At 36.3% G+C, this 25,087-nt stretch overlaps 1 protein-coding gene across 11 annotated transcripts in view; it reads right to left on the reverse strand.

Moving 5' to 3' along the window:
• Window positions 1-25,087, reverse strand: part of LINGO2 (leucine rich repeat and Ig domain containing 2) — a 1,134,307-nt gene that overhangs the window by 362,176 nt on the left and 747,044 nt on the right. The window lies entirely within an intron of this gene.

Raw genomic sequence — 25,087 nt, forward strand, 5'->3', positions numbered from 1 at the left:
AACTGTGGGTGTTTTTCTTAATACTAAAACACCAGGGATCCCTGGGTGGCGCAGCGGTTTAGCGCCTGCCTTTGGCCCAGGGCGCGATCCTGGGGACCTGGGATCGAGTCCCACGTCGGGCTCCCGGTGCATGGAGCCTGCTTGTCCCTCTGCCTGTGTCTCTGCCTCTCTCTCTCTCTCTCTCTCTCTCTGTGACTAAATAAATAAAAAATTAAAAAAAATACTAAAACACCAGATGTATTCCAAAATAAGTCAAGAAATCAGTTTTATTAGTATTAGATTTATTATTTGATATGCATTAAGAAAATAAGAGGTACAAACACAAAAACATGAGTCTAGCAAGATGATTGTTTGAAATTTAAAAAATCTTTTTTAAAGATTTTATTTATTTATCCATCAGAGACACAGAGAGGGAGGCAGAGACACAGGCAGAGAGAGAAGCAGGCTCCCTTGGGGTGCCTGTCAGTGGACTCAACCGCAGGACCCCAGGATCAGGAGCCAAGCCAAAGGCAGATACTCAATCCCTGAACCATCCAGGCATCCCAATTTTTTAAAAAAAATTTAAGCAACTCTGTACATATAGTAATTATAACCAAATAGATATTCTTAAGAAAATATTTCTGAAAATTTATATTCATAATAAAACAAAATATAAAAATTTCATTAAGCTTAAGAAACACAGTTTAAATAATTTTTTAAACACATAAGGAATATCAAAGGAACTAAGTAGACAGAAATTACAACTCTCTGTGAAAAAAATAGTTTTGTACAGGTATTTCTTCCAAAATTAACTCAGAAATGGTATTCAATTACAACTAAAATCCTAAAGGTATTTTAATGAGGGGTAAAGATGGAGAGAAAGGTAACTTTACAGATCAAATACATGACAATAAATGAGGTTAGTCTAGAACATATTAATAAAATATCTTGGAGAGTGGTTGGAACTATATTATTGTACTCTGAAATCAGTTTAAAGGAAATTTAATAATCATATACAGAAGCCACTGTAGACAAAGAGATTCATGGAAAAGAATACAAAATGCAAAGGCTTAATTAAATAGCCAATAATAAAATAATAACTTATTATACAGTGAAAGTAGCATTTCAAACAAGTGAGAAGAGATTGAATTATTAATAAATATTATTGGGGTCACCTGTTAACCAAATTTGTAATTTTTTTCTGAGAGAAAATTGGCAATATGTAAAGAGCTTATAATATATGTATCCCTTAAGATAATTTGATTTAAAGAATGCGTCTTAAGAAAATATCAGGCAACTGTTTGATTATGACAACTTCTAGTACCTAGTGTGTTGCAATGAGGAAAACTCAAAATAATCCAAATATCCAACAACTAAAATTGAATAAATGTAGTACAACAACTAAAATAAATAAAATATAGTACCATGTACAACCAAATGTGAAATACCATGCAGCCATGAAAGTTTTATATATATATATATATATACACACACACACACACACACATAGGTATATATATGTATACCCACACATCTATGTATATCTAAGTATACAAATATACATGTTGGGACAATTATATATATGTATATTATATAAACATATATATTATCTATATCCCTACATATACACATATATGTGTGTACATACTTCTATATACATACCTAAAATACATGGTTTATGTGACTGAGTGAATAAAGTAGACTGTAAGTTGATATAAAACCATTTTTATTAAAAGTTAATAAAAATGTACATGTCTATTCAACTATGATTAAGAAAAAAAGTGGATATATATATATATATATACACACACACACACACATATATATATATACACACAAATATTGATGCTGTTTATTCCTGAATGGTGGGATTGGAAATTATTTTTATTTTTATTCTTTCCTCTTTGTTTTTTTTCATTCAGTGAAATTTGTTTGCTTGAAATTTGTTTGAGTTTTATTCTTGGGGAAATGAAAACATTTAGTTTTAAAATCTATAAATGAGTAATTGGCACCAATATCCATTTGCAAAAAGGAAAATATATATTTTAATGATTTCAGCTAATAAAAACTCAAGGAGTTAGCAAATTAAGTTTGTAATCCATATTGTTTTAGATCTCATTGCCCAACATTTGACATAGTTAATCCCAGAATAAACTATGGGTAATTTAGAAAATAGTTAAAAAAATAAAAAATAAAATAGCTTAGCTCCATAGTTCCCATACTTTACATGGAAGCATCTTAGGGCATTTCAGTAAATTTATAAAACTGCCATAAATTATCTTAAAATTTCAAGGGGAATACAATATTAATAGACACTTGTTAAATATTTAGCTAGTGGTGGTTCACAGTCTCAACATTAAACTTTGCTTCATTTCGATGATGTCCTATCTTTGTGAAGCTGATTTTCTAATGATTGATATGATAAAAAAAAACAACTATCAGTTGAGAATCAATTTGGAACAGGAAATGAGGGTTACAGCATTCAGTTTGATTCTAAGATTTGATAAACTGTGTAGCGTCCAACAAGTACAAACATCTGGTTAGTAAATGATTGTGGTTAATTAAAAATGAAATTAAATATTTTTTTCTTTTAATTTAATTTTTTTAATTTATTTTTTATTGGTGTTCAATTTACTAACATACAGAATAACCCCCAGTGCCCATCACCCATTCACTCCCACCCCCCGCCCTCCTCCCCTTCTACCACCCCTAGTTCATTTCCCAGAGTTAGCAGTCTTTACGTTCTGTCTCCCTTTCTGATATTTCCCACACATTTCTTCCCCCTTCCCTTATATTCCCTTTCACTATTATTTATATTCCCCAAATGAATGAGAACATATAATGTTTGTCCTTCTCCGACTGGCTTACTTCACTCAGCATAATACCCTCCAGTTCCATCCACGTTGAAGCAAATGGTGGGTATTTGTCATTTCTAATAGCTGAGTAATATTCCATTGTATACATAAACCACATCTTCTTTATCCATTCATCTTTCGTTGGACACCGAGGCTCCTTCCACAGTTTGGTTTAATTTAATTTTTATGTGTATTATTTTTTCAACTAGCTACCAAGTTGTTAGGACCTAAGTACTTAGAAAGTTATTTAAGTCTAACTATTTGGTAAATGAAATTGTTAAATATCTCTTTTGTCCTATTACTGTGATACTACTACCATGGGTGGGCATTATGAACCTAGAAAGTCTGGAAACTCTGGCCAAAATAATTAACTAGCAAATAATTGGCCCTATTAGTAGGGCCTATTCAACAAAAGGGTAACCCAAAGCAGCCTAGTTTCAAATTACCAGGCTTAGATCAAGTAGTAATTATAAGTGAACCTGATCATGTTTAATTCCTCCAAAATTCCATTACAAAACAGGGGCATTTTGAAGGATGGCTTTCAAAAGGAAACAAAGTTTGAATGAAACCCCAGGTACATTGTACTTACATTTGAATTTTTTCTAATACTCTTTCACAAAGCAAAGCTTTCTTGACTTTCATTGTTATATAATATAATCACTTATGTGGCCCATACATTGAATTTCCAAACAGGTTCATTAAGTATAAAATTTGAATGTTTCTGTGACTCTTGAAACTGCCAATTCTTCAATGGTGACAATGGGGAAGAATTAGTTAAAATGAATGTTTCCTAAAACAAAAATATTAATTTTTTTTTTTTTTTTTTTTTTTTAGAATATAAATAAGCCTCTGGCTAAAGCTTTCCTGGGGTGGCAGATGGAAGTTTCTCTTGACCCAAGCCTATGGGTGATTCTTTTTTTTTTTTTAAATTTTTATTTATGATAGTCACACAGAGAGATATATATATAGAGAGAGGCAGAGTCACAGGCAGAGGGAGAAGCAGGCTCCATGTACTGGGAGCCCGACACGGGATTCGATCCCGGGTCTCCAGGATCACGCCCTGGGCCAAAGGCAGGCGCTAAACTGCTGCACCACCCAGGGATCCTGGGATCAAAAGACTTTATGTAAATAGCTCCTCATAATAAATGTATTGTGATGACAATAATAATTAAATCTTATAATTTATTTGACAAAGAAAAAGACTGATACAAGATAGCTTCTTTAGACAAAAAAAAAAATCACTGATTTGGATAACTGAAGCCATCTTCCACAGATTTCTAATTTATCACAAACTAAAAGAGTGAGCGTTTGACTTCTTCTTTGCCAATTTGAATGCCTTTAATGTCTTTTTGTTGTCTGATTGCTGAGGCTAGGACTTCCAGTACTATGTTGAATAGCAATGGTGAGAGTGGACATCCCTGTCTTGTTCCTGATCTTAGGGGAAAGCCTCCCAGTGCTTCCCCATTGAGAATGATATTTGCTGTGGGCTTTTTGTAGATGGCTTTTAAGATGTTGAGGAATGTTCCCTCTATCCCTACACTCTGAAGAGTTTTGATCAGGAATGGATGCTGTATTTTGTCAAATGCTTTCTCTGCATCTAAGGAGAGGATCCTATGGTTCTTGTTTTTTCTCTTTCTGATATGATCAGTCACATTGATTGCTTTACGAGTGTTGGACCAGCCTTGCATCCCGGGGATAAGTCCACCTTGGTCATGGTGAATAATCTCCTTAATGTACTGTCGGATCCTATTGGCTAGTATCTTGTTGAGAATTTTTGCATCCGTGTTCATCGGGGATATTGGTCTATAATTCTCATAGATCAATGGAACAGAATAGAGAATCCAGAAGTGGACCCTCAACTTTATGGTCAACTAATATTCGATAAAGGAGGAAAGACTATCACTGGAAGAAAGACAGTCTCTTCAATAAATGGTGCTGGGAAAATTGGACATCCACATGCAGAAGAATGAAACTAGACCACTCTCTTTCACCATACACAAAGATAAACTCAAAGTGGATGAAAGATCTAAATGTGAGACAAGATTCCATCAAAATCCTAGAGAAGAACACAGGCAACACCCTTTTTGAACTTGGCCACAGTAACTTCTTGCAAGATACATCCATGAAGGCAAAAGAAGCAAAAGCAAAAATGAACTATTGGGACTTCATCAAGATAAGAAGCTTTTGCACAGCAAAGGATACAGTCAACAAAACTAAAAGACAACCTACAGAATGGGAGAAGATATTTGCAAATGACGTATCAGATAAAGGGCTAGTTTCCAAGATCTATAAAGAACTTATTAAACTCAACAGCAAAAAAACAAACAATCCAATCATGAAATGGGCAAAAGATATGAAGAGAAATCTCACAGAGGAAGACATAGACATGGCCAACATGCACATGAGAAAATGCTCTGCATCACTTGCCATCAGCGAAATACAAATCAAAACCACAATGAGATCCCACCTCACACCAGTGAGAATGGGGAAAATTAACAAGGCAGGAAACCACAAATGTTGGAGAGGATGCGGAGAAAAGGGAACCCTGTTCCCACCAACCCACTGTTGGTGGGAATGTGAACTGGTGCAGCCACTCTGGAAAACTGTGTGGAGGTTCCTCAAAGAGTTAAAAATAGACCTGCCCTACGACCCAGCAATTGCACTGTTGGGGATTTACCCCAAAGATACAGATGTAATGAAACGCCGGGACACCTGCACCCCGATGTTTATAGCAGCAATGGCCACAATAGCCAAACTGTGGGAGGAGCCTCGGTGTCCATCGAAAGGTGAATGGATAAAGAAGATGTGGTTTATGTATACAATGGAATATTACTCAGCCATTAGAAATGACAAATACCCACCATTTGCTTCAACGTGGATGGAACTGGAGGGTATTATGCTGAGTGAAATAAGTCAATCGGAGAAGGACAAACATTATATGTTCTCATTCATTTGGGGAATATAAATAATAGTGAAAGGGAATAGAGGGAGGGAGAAGAAATGGGTAGGAAATATCAGAAAGGGAGACCGAACATAAAGACTCCTAACTCTGGGAAACGAACTGGGGGTGGTGGAAGGGGAGGAGGGCGGGGTGTGGGGGTGAATGGGTGACGGGCACTGAGGGGGGCACTTGATGGGATGAGCACTGGGTGTTATTCTGTATGTTGGCAAATTGAACACCAATAAAAAATAAATTTATTATTAAAAAAACTAAAAGTAACTTTTATAGATCAAAATATAAACAGGTTGTTTTCCAAGGACAAACATATTTCATGATATATCTATTAATCCATGCTATATTAAAAAAATAAAAGTTCCTACAAGGGATTTTATAAAAATGTAAGTTACTAATTTACTTTAGTGAAAGCTATTAAACTTATTACAGGCTTTATTGGGTATGTTGAGTATTCTAGTCACAACCACTAAGATCCTTTAAATTTAGGATATAATGACTAGATAGGCACATTACTATAGTCTTTAAGGTATGTTTGAGTGATAGGAAGAGATATTTAAGTCAGCCTACTTGTTATACATACTAAAACCCCAAATCCACAAAGATAACTTGCCCCAAACCACCCTCCCATCTATGCATCCATCTACTCCTCCATCCATCCATCCATTCAATATTTAGAGTTCACTCTGTACGAGACATTGAGTTATTCATTGAAAAGAAGGTCCCTTCTGTCACAGAACTTTCTGTCAAGTGTATGATTTTCTTATGTACATGTTAGAATAACCTAGGTTACTGGATTTTGACAATCTTGGTCTCCAGACCTCACTCTAGGATTAATTAAATAATTTTTGGAGTGCCATCCAGGCATCAGTATTGCTCTGATAGCAATAAAGGTAGGCAACAATTCCAATAGGCATTCAAGGTTGAGAACCACTCAAGTGGGAAGACAGATACTGAACAAGTAATTACAAATGCCCAGAGTGCTGAGTGTTAACTAGTGAGAAGTGTGAAGTCTCCTGCCCAGCTCAAGGATGTTGTTTATGTTGTTCTTCTCGAGGTAGCTAAACATTATTATTTATGGAAATACCCAATTAAAAGGATCTAGATGTAAAGTATGACATCGATCCTCAACAAAATGGAATATGTTATTCTCGAAGCTGAAATATTTTGCAAGGTTCTAGGTAAATAAATCACAGGAGTATAGGTACATTGAATATAAGCAGGGATTGTGTGACCTATAAAAGAAATCTTTTCATGAAAAGGCAAATATTACATGTTGTTCACAACATAAAAGTTCTGGTTAAAAAGATCCATAATTGCGGTTTTTCAAATATATAGTATAAGGTTTTTCTTTCAGAGGGGATAGTCCTCACACCAATAAATTTGGGAAATACAAGGATGTTCCATGATAATGTTAATTATCATTATTTTTTTAAGTGAACTCTACAAACAGTGTGGGGCTCAAACTTATGACCTAGTGATCAAAATCACATGTTCTACTGACGAAGCAAACCAGGTGCTCCAATGCTCATTATTATGAATTTTGCTTTATTTTATGGTAAATATGAAAATAAGTTTAACTTGTTACTCAAAGAAATATAAAGCAAGTATGGCATAGGCCCATAAACATTTCATAAATGCTATCTATGGCTCTGAAATTACATATCACAGTGATTGTGTGTTGTCTTTAGAGGCTCTAAAACTTCAGAAATCTAAATGCAATTTTACTTTTAAATTCTCTCAAGTCATAAATACAGAAATCTTAAAACAGTAGCTTTTAAAGTGAAATGCCAAAACTCCTGCTCAAGAAAAACAGGGTGGAATGAGTTTTTAAAACAATATTTTGCAAGCTATATTTTTGTCACTTCAAATATCTGCAACCCCCAGAATATAATATAGCTCCACACAAATTTTATCTCCTTGTTTGACCAAATAGCAAACAACTTATGCATTTCAAAGAGTAATAAGAGTTTCTTACAGTTGTTTTTTAAAAAATTTGTCCCACTGTATATAAATTCACATTGAAAACTCTCTTAATATAACTTTACATCTATCATCTCCTAATTCACAATAAATTTGATACAAGATACACTGTCAGCAGCTAAAAGCAGCCAAATGGAATCTAATGATATCATATAGAAAATGAAAAGCCAACTGGAACCCGAGCAGCTTCCTGCTTTGCTTTGCTGAATTTGTACCGTAAACTGGAGCCATGTGAATGCAGCAGTTCGTACCATGATTTACCTTGCATTCCAAAGGAAATGTGTTTGCTTTTAAGTGGTGCCAATGGGGCTACCCAAGACATTCTGAGGTTGCCTTTACAAAAAGAGAAATTCACTGTAATTTTAATCCAGAGAATGCTGGTCTTTTAAACATCTCGGTCTAATGCACAGCCTTCTATAATTCTACTTGCCTGTCTTTATATGTCATATATTATTTTTCTCATTACTCCAGGATTCATTACCAGTCTCAGATCCAAAATGTACCTCTATGTATGTATATGTAAGGGTGCGTGTTGTTTGGAAAAGTTATCCTTTCCAAAATAACATTTGACCAGAATAACTACTGAACGTTTTTGCATTCTGTGCCAAAAGGCATTAGGCAGCAGCTTAAACATACATCTATTTTCACTTCTGAGGTAACAAAAGATTTCTTGAGCAGAACAAGTAAGGATGGGTCTGCAGAATTATATATGGAGCCTTTCTCCCTCTACAGATGCATAGAGGTCCCGAGAGATCTCTGTGTACTCCTCTGGAACTCTGCTCTTGCATGCTGATCAGCAGGCTCCATGAGGGTTCTCAGGGAAGAATTGAAACCCTAGGCTAAGAAAGATTCATTTTGTGTAGTTTCTGCACGTAAAACTCACACTGTACTCCTTGGGAAACGTGGCTCGCATAAAGACATGCATATATGTGCATGAAGAGGAAACATCTATCACCAGAGCTTTAATTTATTGCCACAAGCGTGAGTACCATCATGCAACACAAATGTGCAAGAAAACCTGGTCAGATGAATTTGGCCTGGCAGAGAGTGATAAATATAAACGGAGAGATTATGTGATCGAAAGCAGATTTGCAGGAAATTACAATGGTGTTTATAGTATTTAGTTAGATGTTTAATCACTTCTAGCGTCTGTAAAGAGCTATTGATCTAGTGATAGATTATGGAATTATCTCTGAAAGAAAGCAATTGATCATAACCCCTCATGCATGCAGTTGTTAAAGTGTCATAACTGTCATACATCTGTCACAAAAATACTTGTTTCTGACTATCATAAACTAAATATGTACCAAAGTGGTCAGATGACACTATCGATTCACAGGTTAAAACAAATCACTGGAGATCACAGCTGTTTCCCTTCTTCCAACCAGCATTCTTTCTCATTTTTCTCCCTGTCTGTTGAAAGACATAGCTTCCCAATGCTTTAGACTCATATCTAATGTACATTATGAACAACCACTACACAGGAGATGTTTTAACATGTATGTACTTGATCTGCACCACTCATTTATCAGATTTTGTTTTGCAGCTAGAGAAATTGTGAGAAAGCTGAATAAGTACCTTAAGGTCATCCAGCTGGTTGGTGGCAGTGAGGACCAGAGCCCATGTCACTGGTTCTATCACAAAATTGTTGCTTTTAACCACCACACTATGCCATTGTTTCTTCATGGGAAATAATTTTATGCTAGATAGGAACTTCCACAATCAAAAAAAATCCTTGAGCTATAAGGAAATATAGAAATCATATAATTAATAGTCCTAACACTTGAGTTACCCCTTGAACCACATTCCTAAGTGATAATCACCCAGTGTCTGCCTGAATAAAGCCCATGACAGGTGGTCATTACTGCATTGTTAGATAGGTGGGCTTTTTTTGGAGGGACACTCTACGTTTATTTATTTTAAAAAATCAAAATGTACAACAAAAAATCTTCAACATTTCCAAATTTTACTACTTCTGAATTTGACCTACAAATTCACTGTAGTAATAATCACTGTGTCAAGTATATTTTGGAAATAATCAAACCAATTTTACTTGATTTAGAAACACAATGTAACAAGAATAGTTTAGGATCATGGTGGATTAAATTAAAAAAAATAGCTGGAGCATTTCCTTGAACAGGTTTTAAATAACAACATTTTTGACTATGTGAAAAAAAAAATCCCGCCAAATTCTGACTCTCTGACTTCTATCTAAAGCTAGAAGGCATTTAGAGACCACTTGAATTATTAGAAAGCTCATCTTTCTATTGAGCTGAAATCCTTCTCCTATCAGGTCTTACTATTAGATCCTATTTCTAACCTATGAAGGAACACTGGATAGGTTTACTACTTCTCCCACTGAGTGATGACATTGTGCCTTAGAACAAAAAATATGCAAGGGGAGGTAAAAACTGCTCTAAGAATTTTAAACGTGCTATACACTAACTTGAAAGTCAAGTTGTTTGTAACTATTTAAATATAAATATTTAAGCTCCTATACAATCAATTTCTCTAAATGAATATGGCACTAATGTATTCTAGAACAGAATATATGCTTTGTTGTCATCTATTCCAAAAGCAGAGATCTTGGTGAACAATTGAGATTATGGTAGTTAAAATAGATGAAGTATTTTAAATCTTCTAATGTATGGCTCTTTTAAGCTTACAAAATGAGTTGAGGTTGAGTTGAGGTCATCTTTCAGGTTTTAAATTAACCATCTGTAAAATGGGAACAACTAGAAAATACAGCCTTCTGTTGGGTAAGCCTCTTAAAGTCCTTCAGCTACAGAAATAACACAAACAAATAAAAATTATTTTTATTGAGGGGCAGCCACTCCTTGGTATTTTCAAGGAAATAATTGCATTATACGGTGTATGTTGCAATTAATGTAGAAGTAGAACAAATATTCGGCTTTAGGAACACTGTATACAATAACACTTTTCATAGACACGTTGATTTTCTCATATAACAAATAGTCATGCAAAAATAGTATATTAAATTTGCTGTGTTTTATAAGGGAGACATCTTAGGATGCCCATGTGGCTCAGTCAGTTAAGCAACTGACTCTTTATTTCAGGTTGGGTCATGATCTCAGGGTTATGAGATCAAACCTCAGGTTAGGCTCTACACTTGGTGTGGAGTCTGCTTGAGATTCTCTCTTTCTCTCCTTCTGCCCTTCCCCACCCCTCTGACTCTCTCTCTCAAGTAAATAAATAAACAAAATCTTAAAAAAAAGTGAGACATCTTTTTGGTAAACAATTATTACCATTTAATATAAGCAAGAATTGGGATTCAGATAATCGTATAGCAGCATTTTCACTTTAGATGATATTTTTTTACTGAGCAAATGGAGCAGAACTGTAGTAAATGATACTTCAAACAATAATGAGGTATCGTTTTTCTTGCATTATACAGCATCACTTATAGACAAGTTCAGTGTTAATTACAATTTCATGTTAATGTTTTCAAAAAGACATCAAGTGAGAAGAGTGGGGAACTCTCATGAAGCAAGGATTCTACAAATTTTTGCAAGAATTTTCATTTGCTATTCCTAGAACATAGTAGGGAATTAATATATATAAGTAATATCAATTAAATAAATTAATTAGACACATTAAGAAATTTTAAAAGCCTATTTGCATTCCTTAGACATAAATGGGTAACTTAATTAAAGTCTTTAAATTTTGTAGGTATTTTTATTAATGTTTTAAAATCTCAACTAATTTCATAAAGAGGATAGATTCAGAATAATATATTTCTCTCTTCATCTAGACTATTAAGACAAACCCTCAAAAAGATTTTCCTTTTTTTGCTTGAAAAATAGGATAGTAGTAACTATAACAAGAAAAGTTATCAAGCTCTTACTTTGTGCCAGCCACTATTTTATTTGCATTAATTAACTCACCCAAACCCTGTAATGACCCTGTGAAGAAAGTATTATTATTATCTGTAATTTTAGTTTTTTTTTTTGGTTTTTGTTTTTTTTTATTATTATTATTTTTTTAATCTGTAATTTTAGATGAGAAAACTGAGGTCATGAAGTTACTTCTCCAGGGTTGCAGATGGAAGTGGATTCTAATCCAGGAGGCCTGCTCCGGTGTTTACCTTAGCCACTAAGCAATACTCCCCATCATGTATAAGAGTGCCTAGTTTGTAGTGGGCTTTAAATCATTTTTTTTCAACTGACCAGTCATAAATGGGAAGAATGGCTCACCAGATACTGTGCCCCAAATGTGATAAAATGTAATCAAACTCTTTCCCTGGGTTTCAGGATGAGAAACCAGGATGGCAAGGAAGCTCAGAATTCAAAGGTACACTATGCAGTTCTTACTCTGACAGGGGGAGAGACACAACAGTCAGGCCCTTAACCCCTGAAGCAAGTATGTGGGCCAAAGGAAGAAAATGTAACCACTCTGTGCTTCAGTTCCCTCATTTATAAAATGGGGAAGCTGATGATGAAGGTGGTGGCAGTGACGGTATTTATGCTAGAGGGCTAATGTGAACATTATATGCCTGGCATCACAGTAAATACTCAAGAGGTTTAGCTAGTATTGTCATTACTACAGCTCAGCTTCTTTCCCTATTCCTTTCTAAGCACACGACCTCTTGAGGCGAGGACATCTTTCTTTTCATTCAAAAAAGAGGTTATTTGGGCTGATTTGCCTGTCTTGTAAAGGTTGAATCCAATCCAGTGGCTGAAAAAGGGGAATCTGTGTGAATCTGTTCATTCACTGTTAGCTGTTGTCAAGGCTAGCTAATTCCAGATTGCTCAGAAACAACAGGGAGAGTGAGGAGAATGACAGAATGCAAATTTCCATGTGCTAGATGCCCTTGGAAATCAGCAATTATGTTGCCTACTTCCCTACCTAACCCAAAATTCTGCTTCCAAAAGCATCGACTGCAGGAAGGATACCTCCTACATGTCTCCTAGCTTTGGAAGGGAAGTGAGGAAACTACTCTCTGCCGTACAACGTAGAAGAGAACTGGGGAGCAAGTCCCCCAGCTTCCCATGGTTCTGACAGCCCATCACAGCTTCCTCACTCTTTCATCTCAAACCTCACAAGACATGCACAGCAAATAGATTCAGGGGCTAAGTTGTCCAGAGGATACAGTACTCTCTCTCAAGGATACCTCTTTCCATATAGCATAATTTCTAGATCAAATTAACATCGACCTTCTTAATTGCAAAATGCAAACAAGCAAAAAGAAAACATTGATTCCAGAGTAACCCCTAACTCCGAGATACATACACACTTGTCCTACCCCTAGCTCTGAAATTACAAAAATACATGAAATAATTTCTTTTCTAACTATATATTCCTTGTATAGTCAGAAATACATTTTTTAGCATGATGCTTTTTTCATCTCAATCACTAGCATTTAGATGACAGGAGGCAAACAGATTTACAAGCATGACACAAAATTAATATTTAAGAATGAGCAGTTGCTTTTTTCCTCAGGTCCCTTTATTTTTTTTATTTAAATTCAATTAGCCAACATGTAGTACATCATTAGCTCAAGTCCCTTTAGAATCCACAGAGGAAAAAAGGCCCAGTGCACACAGTGCATGTAATTATAAAATGGAGATGCTGAGATACTGAGCCTTTTCAGCACAAATTGACAGGGTAATGCACAACACTTTCACTTAGCCTAATATCTTGACTTTGCAGGTACACTTTTCTCTCAGAACCAATGTTCTATATGATGTTGACCTTCCGAAACTAGTCCACCATCACTGGTTCACTCCAGGAGCTGAGGCAGTGAGCTGTACTGCAAGTATATGATGGTAGAGACCTAGGTATGAGTCCTGTTCTCATCATTTGCTACTCATGTGAATTGAGGTTAATTATTTAATCTCTCTGAGCTTAAGTAAGATTATCTATAAAGCATATACACAAAACTTTTCTTGTAGGATTCTAGAAGATCAGAGATTCTAGTTGTAACCTACTTAGCATATGATATACATTTATAAAATGGTGGCCATTAATATGAACACTGAATAGTGCACTCAATTTATTATTTTAACTGTACCTAGCTACGAAGTAGAGCAAGGTGTTTTGTTTCCTTGTTTGTTTTTGCTTTAATGGGAAAACATGAATTATAGGGCTCACTTTCAGATGTTAGAACATTATTTCCTTAACCTGGCCCCAAGAGAAAGACTCTTTCATTATAGTCCTAGATTTTGATTTCAGTACAGGTAGTTGGGGAATGAAAGAGTGGGTAGTACACCAAAGAATGAGTAACTCCAGCAAAGTACTATCTTCCCTCTGTAGTGTACTTTATAACTACAAAGCTTTCATACACAAGCTGATTGCCCAACTCCTCCAGCTTTCTAGGATATTTTATTTACTTATCTCCAAATGAAACTGCTCCAGAGCTCCTTTCTACGTGACCTGGGAAGTCCAGTGCCTTCCACAAGATTCTTGAGGGCAATAGGAATACATATATTTTCTGCCCTTCCCCTCCATATTCTGGATTCCCTCACACAATCTCACCCGTGAAGGCCATTTGCCTGCTGTCCTGCTGTGCCTCTGACACTGGCCACAAACTCACCTCTTTCATTCCTAAGTATGATCTCCAAAAACAAGTCAAAATATACAGCAATAAACTTTAGTGGAAGGGGGTGGAGGGGGAGGAGGATACAGGATAGCACAAAAACAGCTGCATTTAAATATTAGACACTAAAATTTTCCTATGGGCAATATGCTATGATAGTTTTTGACTTGTCCTATACTGTCCTATCCTGTCCTGTCCTATCCTATCCTATCCTATCCTATCCTATCCTATCCTATCCTACTCAGTTTTAAAAGTGGTGGAGCCACTACCAAACTGATTTTAAGGATGAAGAAATGGAATCATAGACAGGTTGAGTGATTTTCTAAGGTCACACAGATAATGACAGAGTCTGTTTTAGAAGCCAGACTCATTTCCATCTCTTTCCCACTTGCTTATCAAGAGTGATAGCAACATGAATGTTTTGGATGAATAGTATTTATTAAAAAGATACAGATCTCTGGTCCCACTCTGAAGTATGGAATCAAAATCTCTAGAATTGGATATAAAAATATGCAATTTTAAAAAGGTCCTGTAGGGAACTGGTATAGACCAAATTAAGTGGATCATTCGTCTAAGTGCTTTATATGAGACAGAGGGGTAGGAGGAGGATGAAGATGATGAGAAAGGAGGGGGTAGGGGAGTGGGGCAAGAGAGAGAGAGGAAAGGAGGGGTGGGGGAAGGAAGGGTAAGGAAGGGAAAGGATGGGAGGAGGAGAGGAATACAAGAGACAAATGTTAATGCTGGAACTTAATGGAGGTTTGAGGAAGAGTTTCACTGTTTTTTTTTTTTTTTCAAAAGGATTTGAGGGAATATAGAAGTCAAATACAAATGAACATTGCACAATTATAGGTAAAGCAAGAACAAAGATTGAGCAACAGAATAACTAAGCCTGCAAGAAAAGTCACTTGGCTTTGCATTGGACTCTAATTCTTCCAGTAGCTAAAATCAATTAAAACAGTGTTTTGAAAAGTTTTTAAATCTGACAGCATTAATTTGGTTCTAATTCTCCCAGCATCTGAGCAAAAGAAAAGATGTCTATTGCATTTTTATTTTCTAACTCAGAACTCAAAGGAGCTGCTTATACATATGGTCAAAGTGCAGAGAAAGTCTACGAGTTTGGAAACAACTTTCACATCTCTTTCCCAGGCCAGCATAATCCTGTGATTGTATTAACACCACCAATTGAGTATCTACTGCACATTAAGTGTGATAAATAGGTTATCCTATGTAATATTCATGAAACTTTGTGGATGCACCCCCATCTTACGGGCAAGAAAACTCAAGGCTGGTGATTTCACGCAACTTGTCCGAAGGACTGAGTATAAAGTAAGTGGCAACACAGGACTTCAACCGCAGATAGTTCATCTCCAGAGGCTATGCCCAGCTGACTCTCGGGCAAATGAGCAATGAAATAACCATGACATATAAGCAAGGCTCAGCAAATGGAGAGAAGGAACAGTATGTGGGAAAACCAGAAATCAGGCTGAATCAGCAATTGTTTACCAGGGAGTGGCAGTGGACAGCCCCTCTGCTGGGATGTAATTCATCTGAGCCAATCAAGGCCATATCTTAACTTATCTTGGCTCCCAGTAACAAGCCTTCATGTAATAGTCATGCTAACTGACAGAGGCTTGTTTTCTTAAGAAATATGAAGAAACCCAGGACCACCAGTTATAAAAGGTGGAACACCAGACTTTGTCATTATTTGAACTTTGACAGGCTCACAAATTAGTCATCCCCACCGATCAGTGGATTCGCTAACATTAGCTAGTTAGACAAAACTATATGGACATCTTCACTTGAAAGCAAATCCTTTATATTAGACAAACTGTACAACATTAAAAAAATTCCTACTCTTTGTGATAAATTTCTGAGACATCTGTTGTAGTTCATCAGATGTCTTTGAAGTTGACAATTATTTTTGTGTGGATTTGAGATGAACACATTTAAATATTTATTATGTGATAATTAGCATGTAATTAAAATATATGAGGCAATCTTTTAAAGTATAGATTGAAGGCTAGGGAGTTTTCATACCCTTTTGTAAGCTCAGTCTCCTTTCATAAATAATTTGGACTCCTGAATTTGTCTCACAAGTCTAAGACCTGAAAGATTTTATGACACTCTGAGTTTTTTGGTGTAAATCGGTAAGCCCTTATGAAGATATTAATGCCTTATATATAAAATCAGTCTTATCTATAGTGTTTAATGCTATATACACTGGTATTTTTGTTAACTTTGAATTATTCACATTAGACAAATATATACAATAATATATTCTCTGTGAAGCATGCAGGACACAATACTCAGCACTTAGTAAATGCTAGAAATGTTTCTCTCCCTTCTTCCTTTCCAAACTTAGACCCTTCTCCATTGTATTACCTATGCCTGTCTCTGCTCTGTGCTCTCTTCTAGACCATTTTCACACTTCCTTCTCAACATTGCCTTTAACTCCAAAGTGAAAATGGTTTGAAGTTGCCTTTTTGGCAAAGGAAGCTCAAAAGAGAAAATATTCATTGTAATTACGTTTGTTAGGCACAAACACGTGAAGCATTTTTTGTATTTACTCTTTAGATAAAGATGGCTGTGATCCCTGGTAGTCACATGAGTCACCAGAAGAAATATCACCCAATTCTTCATTTCTATCTTAAAATGGTAGTAATTTAAGCTCCATGAGAGACTGGAATATAATGTGAGCTGTAAAATGTGGACTCCCTCTGAAGATGAATCCTTGAGGTGCTTTACATGATTAGATGTTAGGATCTATTCTATGAAAGGAAAGGTTGTTTTTGTAAGTGCCTGGCTAGAAATAATTCTTTATTTTCTTTTGCAAGACTTTGGTTTTGCTTCAGATGCTGTCTCTCTGTTCTAAGTACCATCCACTGCTGCTTGCTGTATTTTTTCTGTGTTGTTTTCGGTAAGATGAGCACCACAGTCAGAATGGCACCATGCTGCTGAAGCTGACACCAAGCACTTTTGGTGGTCCTCAGAAAACAGCATCACTTTGTTCTGTGTTTAATGCCTAAGATGTAGAATCTGCCGGGGCACCTGCCATTTTATACAACTCTCTAATCTTCCTCTTTATTAGCTGTCTGGCAACATTATCACACTGGCTGCTTGGTTTAAATCTTGTTCACTCTTGTAATATAAAAAGACAAGAGAATGTCCCTGAAGATAGAAACTTAGTCTCTTGTACTGTAGACAGTTTTTTTTTTCAATGTAATTTTCCTTGAAACAAAGATTCTTTTATATTTCCACAGGAAAAGAGAGTATCTCTTTGCCTTCTAAGTAAATATTTTGCATTACAATTGTCCAGATGTGCAAGATGCCTACTGAAGCTTTCTGTTTAATGACTAGCCCTTTAGATCAGTTGTTTAAAAAGGCATACGCTATAGTACATATTCTCATTCACTTATTTATTTTATTCATTCAGACAACGTTTATTGGTTCTTGCTATGAATCACAGACTATGCTAGGTACCGTGAATACCAAAAAGAATAGCATGCTTTTGAGAAAACAAGTAGGGAAGATAAGCTCACAAAGACATAAACGACAACACAACATGGTAGGTATTATGATAGGAATAATAACCAAATGTCCTGGAAATACTAGGATTTCTGTCTAAGTATGAACAGGGGAGTATAAGATTTCACAGAGGAGGAAGAGATATTGCCACATAGTCAGTGTGTGCCAGAGAGGTTAATAAAGAAGGACATTCTTACTAGAAAAGATCTGAAGAGTTTAGTTTGGTTGGAACAAGGAGCTTGGGAGGGACGACCAGGACAGGAGACTGGATATGTCACTTGGATCAGAATGTGAAAAGTTAATTGGAACTTATTAACTGCAACTAATCGCCTAGGTACTGGATAGCCAATAGAAATATGGCTAAAAGCTAAGAGTTGGATCTGGGCTGAAGAGATAGTCACTATTATATATGAACAATCATTATCAGAAAGCAAATCTACAACATCCTATGATACAAGATCCTGGGTCCACACTTCTGTCCTAAAAAGGAGTTCCAAAAGACCTAGGTAAAAGTTGATCACAGAGGGGCACCTGGGTGGCTCAGTGCTTAAGCATCTGCCTTTGGCTCAGTCATATCCCGGGGTCCTGGGATGGAGTCCCACATCAGGCTCCTTGCGGGGGACCTGCTTCTCCCTCTGCCTATGTCTCTGTCTTTCTCTCTATGTGTTTCTCATGAATAAATAAATAAATAAAATCTTAAAAAAAAAAAAAAAAACTGATCACAGAGGTGGCAGGCGAGAAGTAAAAAGGAAGTTGTTGAGGGTCTGGGAGAAAGCCAAGCAGGGAGGGTAGAGAGAAAAGGAAGTCATAGGAAGTTTATTTGGTTTTAGGGTTTAATCTTCCCCTTCAGTGTTAAAAAGTAAGAACAAGAGCTAGAAAGTACAAAGCTCTACCTGCCCTGGGTCCTTTTTGTTTCTCTCCTCCCCTTCTTTCTATAGGGATTATACCTAGTTCGAGGCTAGTCCAGAGACCTAAGAGGCAGAGAGAGGAAGGAAAGGGAAGGCATATCTGGGCAGAGGATATATACAAGTCTGTGTGTGCCTGGGAAAGCATGGGGAACATAGTAAAAAGCAAGCACTGATTCAGACTTTTCCCAGGAGAACTGTGCTGCTTTCCAATGAGGTGTTAGAACTTTGCCCTTACTGTTTATGGGGTCCCTGAACTTTTCACAATGTTAAATCTGGGGTCACATTTGGCTCCAATTGTTGTTATTCCTTACATTCTTCTTATTGCTTAAAGCAGTCAAAGCCTGTTGTTTGCTCTTGTAATCTCTGCTGCTACTCACCAACTACAGCCTGCTTGCCTGGTGGTCTTTGCATTTCTGGAGTAGAAACTGGGCATAACATCATCCAGGTTATAAGAAACAAGAACCTGAAACATAAACTGGTTGATCTCCCAGTGCTAGTGTTTCTTCTGTATTTCACCCCTGACATATGATGGTCAAGCTACATTTGAAAGATGTAGGGGCATCTAGGTGGCTCAGTTAGTTGAGCATCAGACTCTTGGTTTTGGCTCAGGTCATGATCTCAGGGTTGTGAGATCAAGCCCGGAGTCATGCTCTGAATTCAGCAAGGAGTCTGTGGAGATTGTCTCTTTCTCAGTCTTCCTCTGTCCCTCCCCTGACTTGTGTGCACACGTGGGCACTTTCTCTCTCTTTCTCTATCAAATAAATAAATAAATCTTAAAAAAAAAAAAAAAAGAAGAAGAAGAAGAAGAAAGAAAGGCTACTGTAGAGGAACTCACTAGTTACCTGTGCCCCAGGACAACCACGTTTTACAATAATGTTCCTCATATTCAATTGAGTAGTTTCCTTGAGACTTCTGGTTTCTTTCTTTCTTTCTTTTTTTTTTATTTAAATTCAATTTGCCAACACACAGTATGAGAGCCTTCTGGTTTCTTATATTATCACCATAGGCTTGATTGCATAGGCTTGATCGCACCTCTCTTCCACGTTAAATTCCTTTTGATATTTGAAAACAGCTAACACATTTCTCAGCTTCTTCAGAGTGAAAGGAAATGAACATTGAAGGACTCACTCATCAGATATTAAGCTGGGATCATCACTCAAATTAACTCCTTTATAGGAAAATTAAAATGAAGCACAATATTGAAGCAAACAAACCAGAAAAACAAACAAACAAACAAACAAACAATAAAAGAGGAAGTGATTTTCCCCAGATAAATGGCAAGGCCAGGATTTAAATTTTTTTTTTTTAATTTATTTACGATAGACACAGAGAGAGAGAGAGAGGCAGAGACACAGGCAGAGGGAGAAGCAGGCTCCATGCACCGAGAGCCCGACGTGGGATTTGATCCCGGGTCTCCCGGATCGCGCCCTGAGCCAAAGGCAGGCGCCAAACCGCTGCGCCACCCAGGGATCCCAAGGCCGGGATTTAAAGCTAGAATAAATTGCAAATTTAGGGGAGCTTGGGTGGCTCTGTCAGTTAAGCGTCTGTTGGCTCTGGTCATGATCTCAGTGTCCTTGGGTCCAGCACCAAGAGGGGCTCCATGCTCAGCGGGAGTCTGCTTCTCCCTATCCCTCTGCCCTGCCCCTCACCCCCCACCCCACTGCTCGAACTCTCTTCATGATCTCTCTCCCTGTCTCAAATACATACATACATACATACATACATACATACATACATACATACATATTTGAAAAAAGCACATTTAAATTTGGCTTTTAGTTTTATCAAAGTAATATGGCTTCATAGTTTAAAAAGCCATCTAATGCTATACTATAGTAATAACATTCTAATAATAATCACCTGCCTCATCACCTGACTCCATTAGAAGTGAGTCCACTGCTGGGTCCACTGTGCATGTTGTCTCTGCTTAACTAATAGCCTCACTTGCATCCATCCCTGCCTTTACTGTTGGGCATGTATAGACATGTACATGTACTATATATAAGTTATGTATTCATATACAAAATATATATGGCTAGGACAAGATTTGTTAACATTCGAATATGCTTAGCATTTGTATAATCTGCCAATTCCCAAGATTCAAATTCTGAATGAATGTCATTTTTACTAATTGGGCTTATTTATTTGGTATGTTAAGTTACTCGGAAAGTTCTGTCAAGCCACTAATGATAAACCTAAGGCTGCCTTAATTTTTTAATTTCTCTCATTGGAAAACTTGGAGTATATGCCAAGCTAAAATCAGAAAGGTATGAGGGGCAGAAGGAAGGTTTTAGGCAGAGATATTAGGTCAAACTACATTATAAAATGTTGGGAAGAAAGTGTGTGTGGGGGGAGAGATATTCAACAAAAAGCTGCGAAGAACCTGTGCTTAAGGGGAATTTAATGGTTTGACATGTGATAAGACTCGAAACATTGCATTGTGAATACCCTGATAGAGGAAGGGAATTATGAAAATGGTTGCTGTGGTTCACAAATCTGATCACCCTAAGTCATCTTGAGAGAGCGAAATGAATACTGGAATTTCTCTTTAATTAATAATCATCCTCTAATCTGTGTTTCTTTGAATGACACTCTGCACAAAACTGGGTCAAAATAGGTAATTTACAGCCTTCTGCATTTGTGATGCTCAAAACTAAACACAATGCTCCCAGGGTGAAAATATTAAGTAGCCCTGACATGAAAATAAGAGCTACATCCTATTTTCAAATACACAGGAAGGACAAAAGGAAATTAGATTCAGAATCTGTAATAAAAAGGAAATTAGGATTTTTTGTAGCTTTTCATCTGTATTTAAAAAAAAATGAGTCCATTCTTAATATTTAGCCTCTGGACTGTTGCTCTCTGCTAAGGAGATAAACATATACTCATATTTTCAGTTGATCTTCTCTTTCCTCACTGGTACTTCTGATGGTTTAGGCTGCAAATCATTAAACCCAAGTCATCCCAGCTAAATGAAATGTTTAAATGATACTTTTTGACCACCCCTACATACATTCTAAAAAAAAATATGTGTGTATACAAGTATATACTATGGCAATGAGTTGATTTTAATCTATTTATTATTTCTCTATTCCTGTAGCAGAGTTTGCAAAATCAGAACAAGAGAATTCAGCCCAAAATCCAATAATATTTGTTTTCTTTCTGGTCACCTTCAGGATTTTAATTTTTTTTCTGGGTCTTCTACAAATGTCAGTGGAATTCAGTGAGCTGAAAGAGAGGTAGGGATTCAGTGTTCTTGACAAGGTTTAGAGTCAAAATAAACTGCACAATATTTATTTAGAACCTTATAAATATGGTAAAAATACAAAGAAATTGTAGCCATAAGCTCTACTCTTATGGAATTCATAATATAATTAAGGAAGTAAGATGATTTGAGAAGTGCCTAACAGTAGAAGAGAAAAATAACAATTTTAGTCAACAGGATGGTATCAAATGCAGTGTTTCAGAAATAGTTTCCATTCCAAACAAAAGACCTTCCTAATGTGACTATGGGCCCTATTTCATGACTAGTGAACTAAATGACTTAAAACAGTTGTTTAACCTTTGTGGGTCTGAATTTCATTATCTGAAGAAAAAAAAAAGGCTAAAATGAATAATAGTTGAACTAGTTTTTAGACCTAAAAATCTGTAACTGTGACTCCTTTTCATGAGAAGGCCATGAATATACCTAGAGGGGCTAAAGCAAGCCATCAGAAAAGCCTACATTCAGTAAGTGACAGAGTGTCCATGGAATATTGTAGAAATAGATTGGGTGTCAGAAACAGGTTCAAAAGTGGGGTACTTCAATAAAATATTTAAGTATTTCCTGGAGGTGGTTTTGGAGTCATCAATAACTTATTTTTCTTTTTTTATTTCTCCTTAATTACTATACTTTCACAAGATTAGAGGTAATTAAGTTTTACCATTTATCTGTGGAATCCAGTGTAGGGACCATAATTTCATTTCAACCAATAATGTTTAAAACCCTTGCAGATGAGAACGCTTGCACAGAGCCGCACTCCCCTTTCATCCAAGTGCATCTATGTGTAAGTTTGGTTTTGAATCTTGCTAGCTCAGAGGCCAAATTAAGAATTTTTAGTGCCATCTTGTCCTGCTTAGACTATGACATACCTGGTAATTTCTGAGACTGAATTGGAAATGTCATTTTCTTCAATGGATCAGAACAGGTTCCTGCCCTATAGAAAGTCTAAGTTTAACATATTTACATACTTCCCAGAATGTGTGTTAAAATGAATCTTGCCTGTGAAGCCGGCAAACTTCTCTTCCTTATGTCATCAATCCAGTGGACTTTGCAGTATCTGTTGCCTCTCTCATGGAGACTAAATAAAATGGGATCTTTTTACTTAGACCTCTTTCTTTTGAGTTCACCAAGAGTTCTAGGCCCAAGAGGTTGCTGTTGGATATATATTGGTGACCTGGTGTGAGATCACAGGCCAGTCTAGGTGAGGGAAGGCTGACTGTTCCTCTTCCTTGATACACATGGACAATACATACACAACACTACAGATCTCACCAAGAGGAGGGCTCTAGGTCCATCCCTTTATAATGCTCTTCCACTCTGTCCTTCAGGTTTCCTAACATTTTACTGTTATGAAAGAATGGTTTCCAGCCTTTTCCAGCCTTTCCTCAATGTTTTCTCTCTCCCACCAATCTGCAGCCTCTCCTCTGTCTGTCAGGCTTCACATCACCATGAATGAAGGGACTCTGCACACAAAGGCACAGACAATGCTAGTTTCTGTATGAGCAAGATTTGAAAGTTGGCACCAAACCTCTCCTTGGAAGCAGTGACTCCTTTATTGCTATTATTTCCCTCCTTTTTATAGCAACCATTCAAATTGCTTATTTCCCTCACCCTGGTGCTATTTATCAAAATCTTATATTTAGGAAAAAAAAGTAGATTCAGTTTGTTCCAAGATGTCACATTTTGATGGGCCAGGTTATCCATATTTTCATATGGAACAAATTTACCATATAATGAATACATCTCTGATGTTGAAACATTAAAGATCAAGTCCGTGAGAGAAGTTTAATTCAGAGAAGTAGAGATGCTGCCTACCTCTAATAATAACGTTTTACAATAGTCATGAAACAAAGTAATAATGGCAACTATCTCTTTACTACGTTCTTACAATATGCCAATGTAATTTGTAAATACGTCATCTCATTTATTCCCCAACAACCATATGAGATAAAGACTCTTTTTTTCTCTCATTTTACAACGAGGGAAATCAAGTATTAGAGATGCTAATAAGTTCACTCAACACACAAATAGTAGATGAGTAAACAGGATTGAAATTCAGGCAATCTGATTCTAGAGCCTAACTTCTCAACCACTACTTACTGCCTCTCAGTAAGTATTATAATTAAATAGATTGATGGCTGAGATAATATAGGACTATTTTAATTTAGGTTAGTTAAATTAAATTAGATCAGCAGACAGACACTAAAGTCCCTTCCCAATTATCACAGTTAAGTTTCTGAAAGCACACCTCTGGTAGCAGAATTTTCTACTGAGGACCTCGGGACCTTATTTTTTTTAAATGAGTTAGGGGAAATCAAGGATAGTAAAGGAGTACTTGAGAAAGCCCTTTTAAAATAAGTATTCTGAAAGTAAATAAATATTTTAAAAATAAGGATACCAGTGTTCGTTAAAATGGAACAATAAAATAGCCCTACAAGTTATAACAATATTTATCTACCTTAATATAAGGAGTATTCTACTATCAAATTTCCATTCACTAACTCTTGCTCAGTCTCTGCTTCTCATGAAATTTGCTTCAATCTACCACTGTTGTTCTTACAAAGGGCCATTCATATGCATCTGTAATGCCTTGTTCATAGTGTAATACATTTGTTCTTCAGAAAGTCTTAAGATTGCTAACAAGGTAAAAAGAACTATACACTAGAATTTTGAGGAAGAGTAGCTGATATTATAGAGTACTGTATATAGATATATTTCTAAACTACACAATGATAATCTACATATAATAATACATATCACAAAACAGTGAAAGGCATTACACAATGCATCATTATGTAGAAAGGAGTCTTTTCCTTATTATCACATTGATGATTTCCTTTTTGCCCCAATTATTTGGGAGTAGATATATTTGAAAGCCTATTAGGCTAAGCAACATTGTGGAAACACTGTTCCTTTATCAAATACAGCAAGCTAAATTGAAAACCTGTAATAAGAGGTGAAAGTTTGTTACCTGAAACAGTGAGAAAGGTTGGAAGATGTAGGATTAAGGATACGGTGAGAGTGAGCCAAACAAAGTATAAACGATGGAATATCAGATGGCAGGGT

This window comes from Canis lupus, chromosome 11, assembly GCF_003254725.2.
Source record: "Canis lupus dingo isolate Sandy chromosome 11, ASM325472v2, whole genome shotgun sequence".
NCBI lineage: Eukaryota > Metazoa > Chordata > Mammalia > Carnivora > Canidae > Canis > Canis lupus.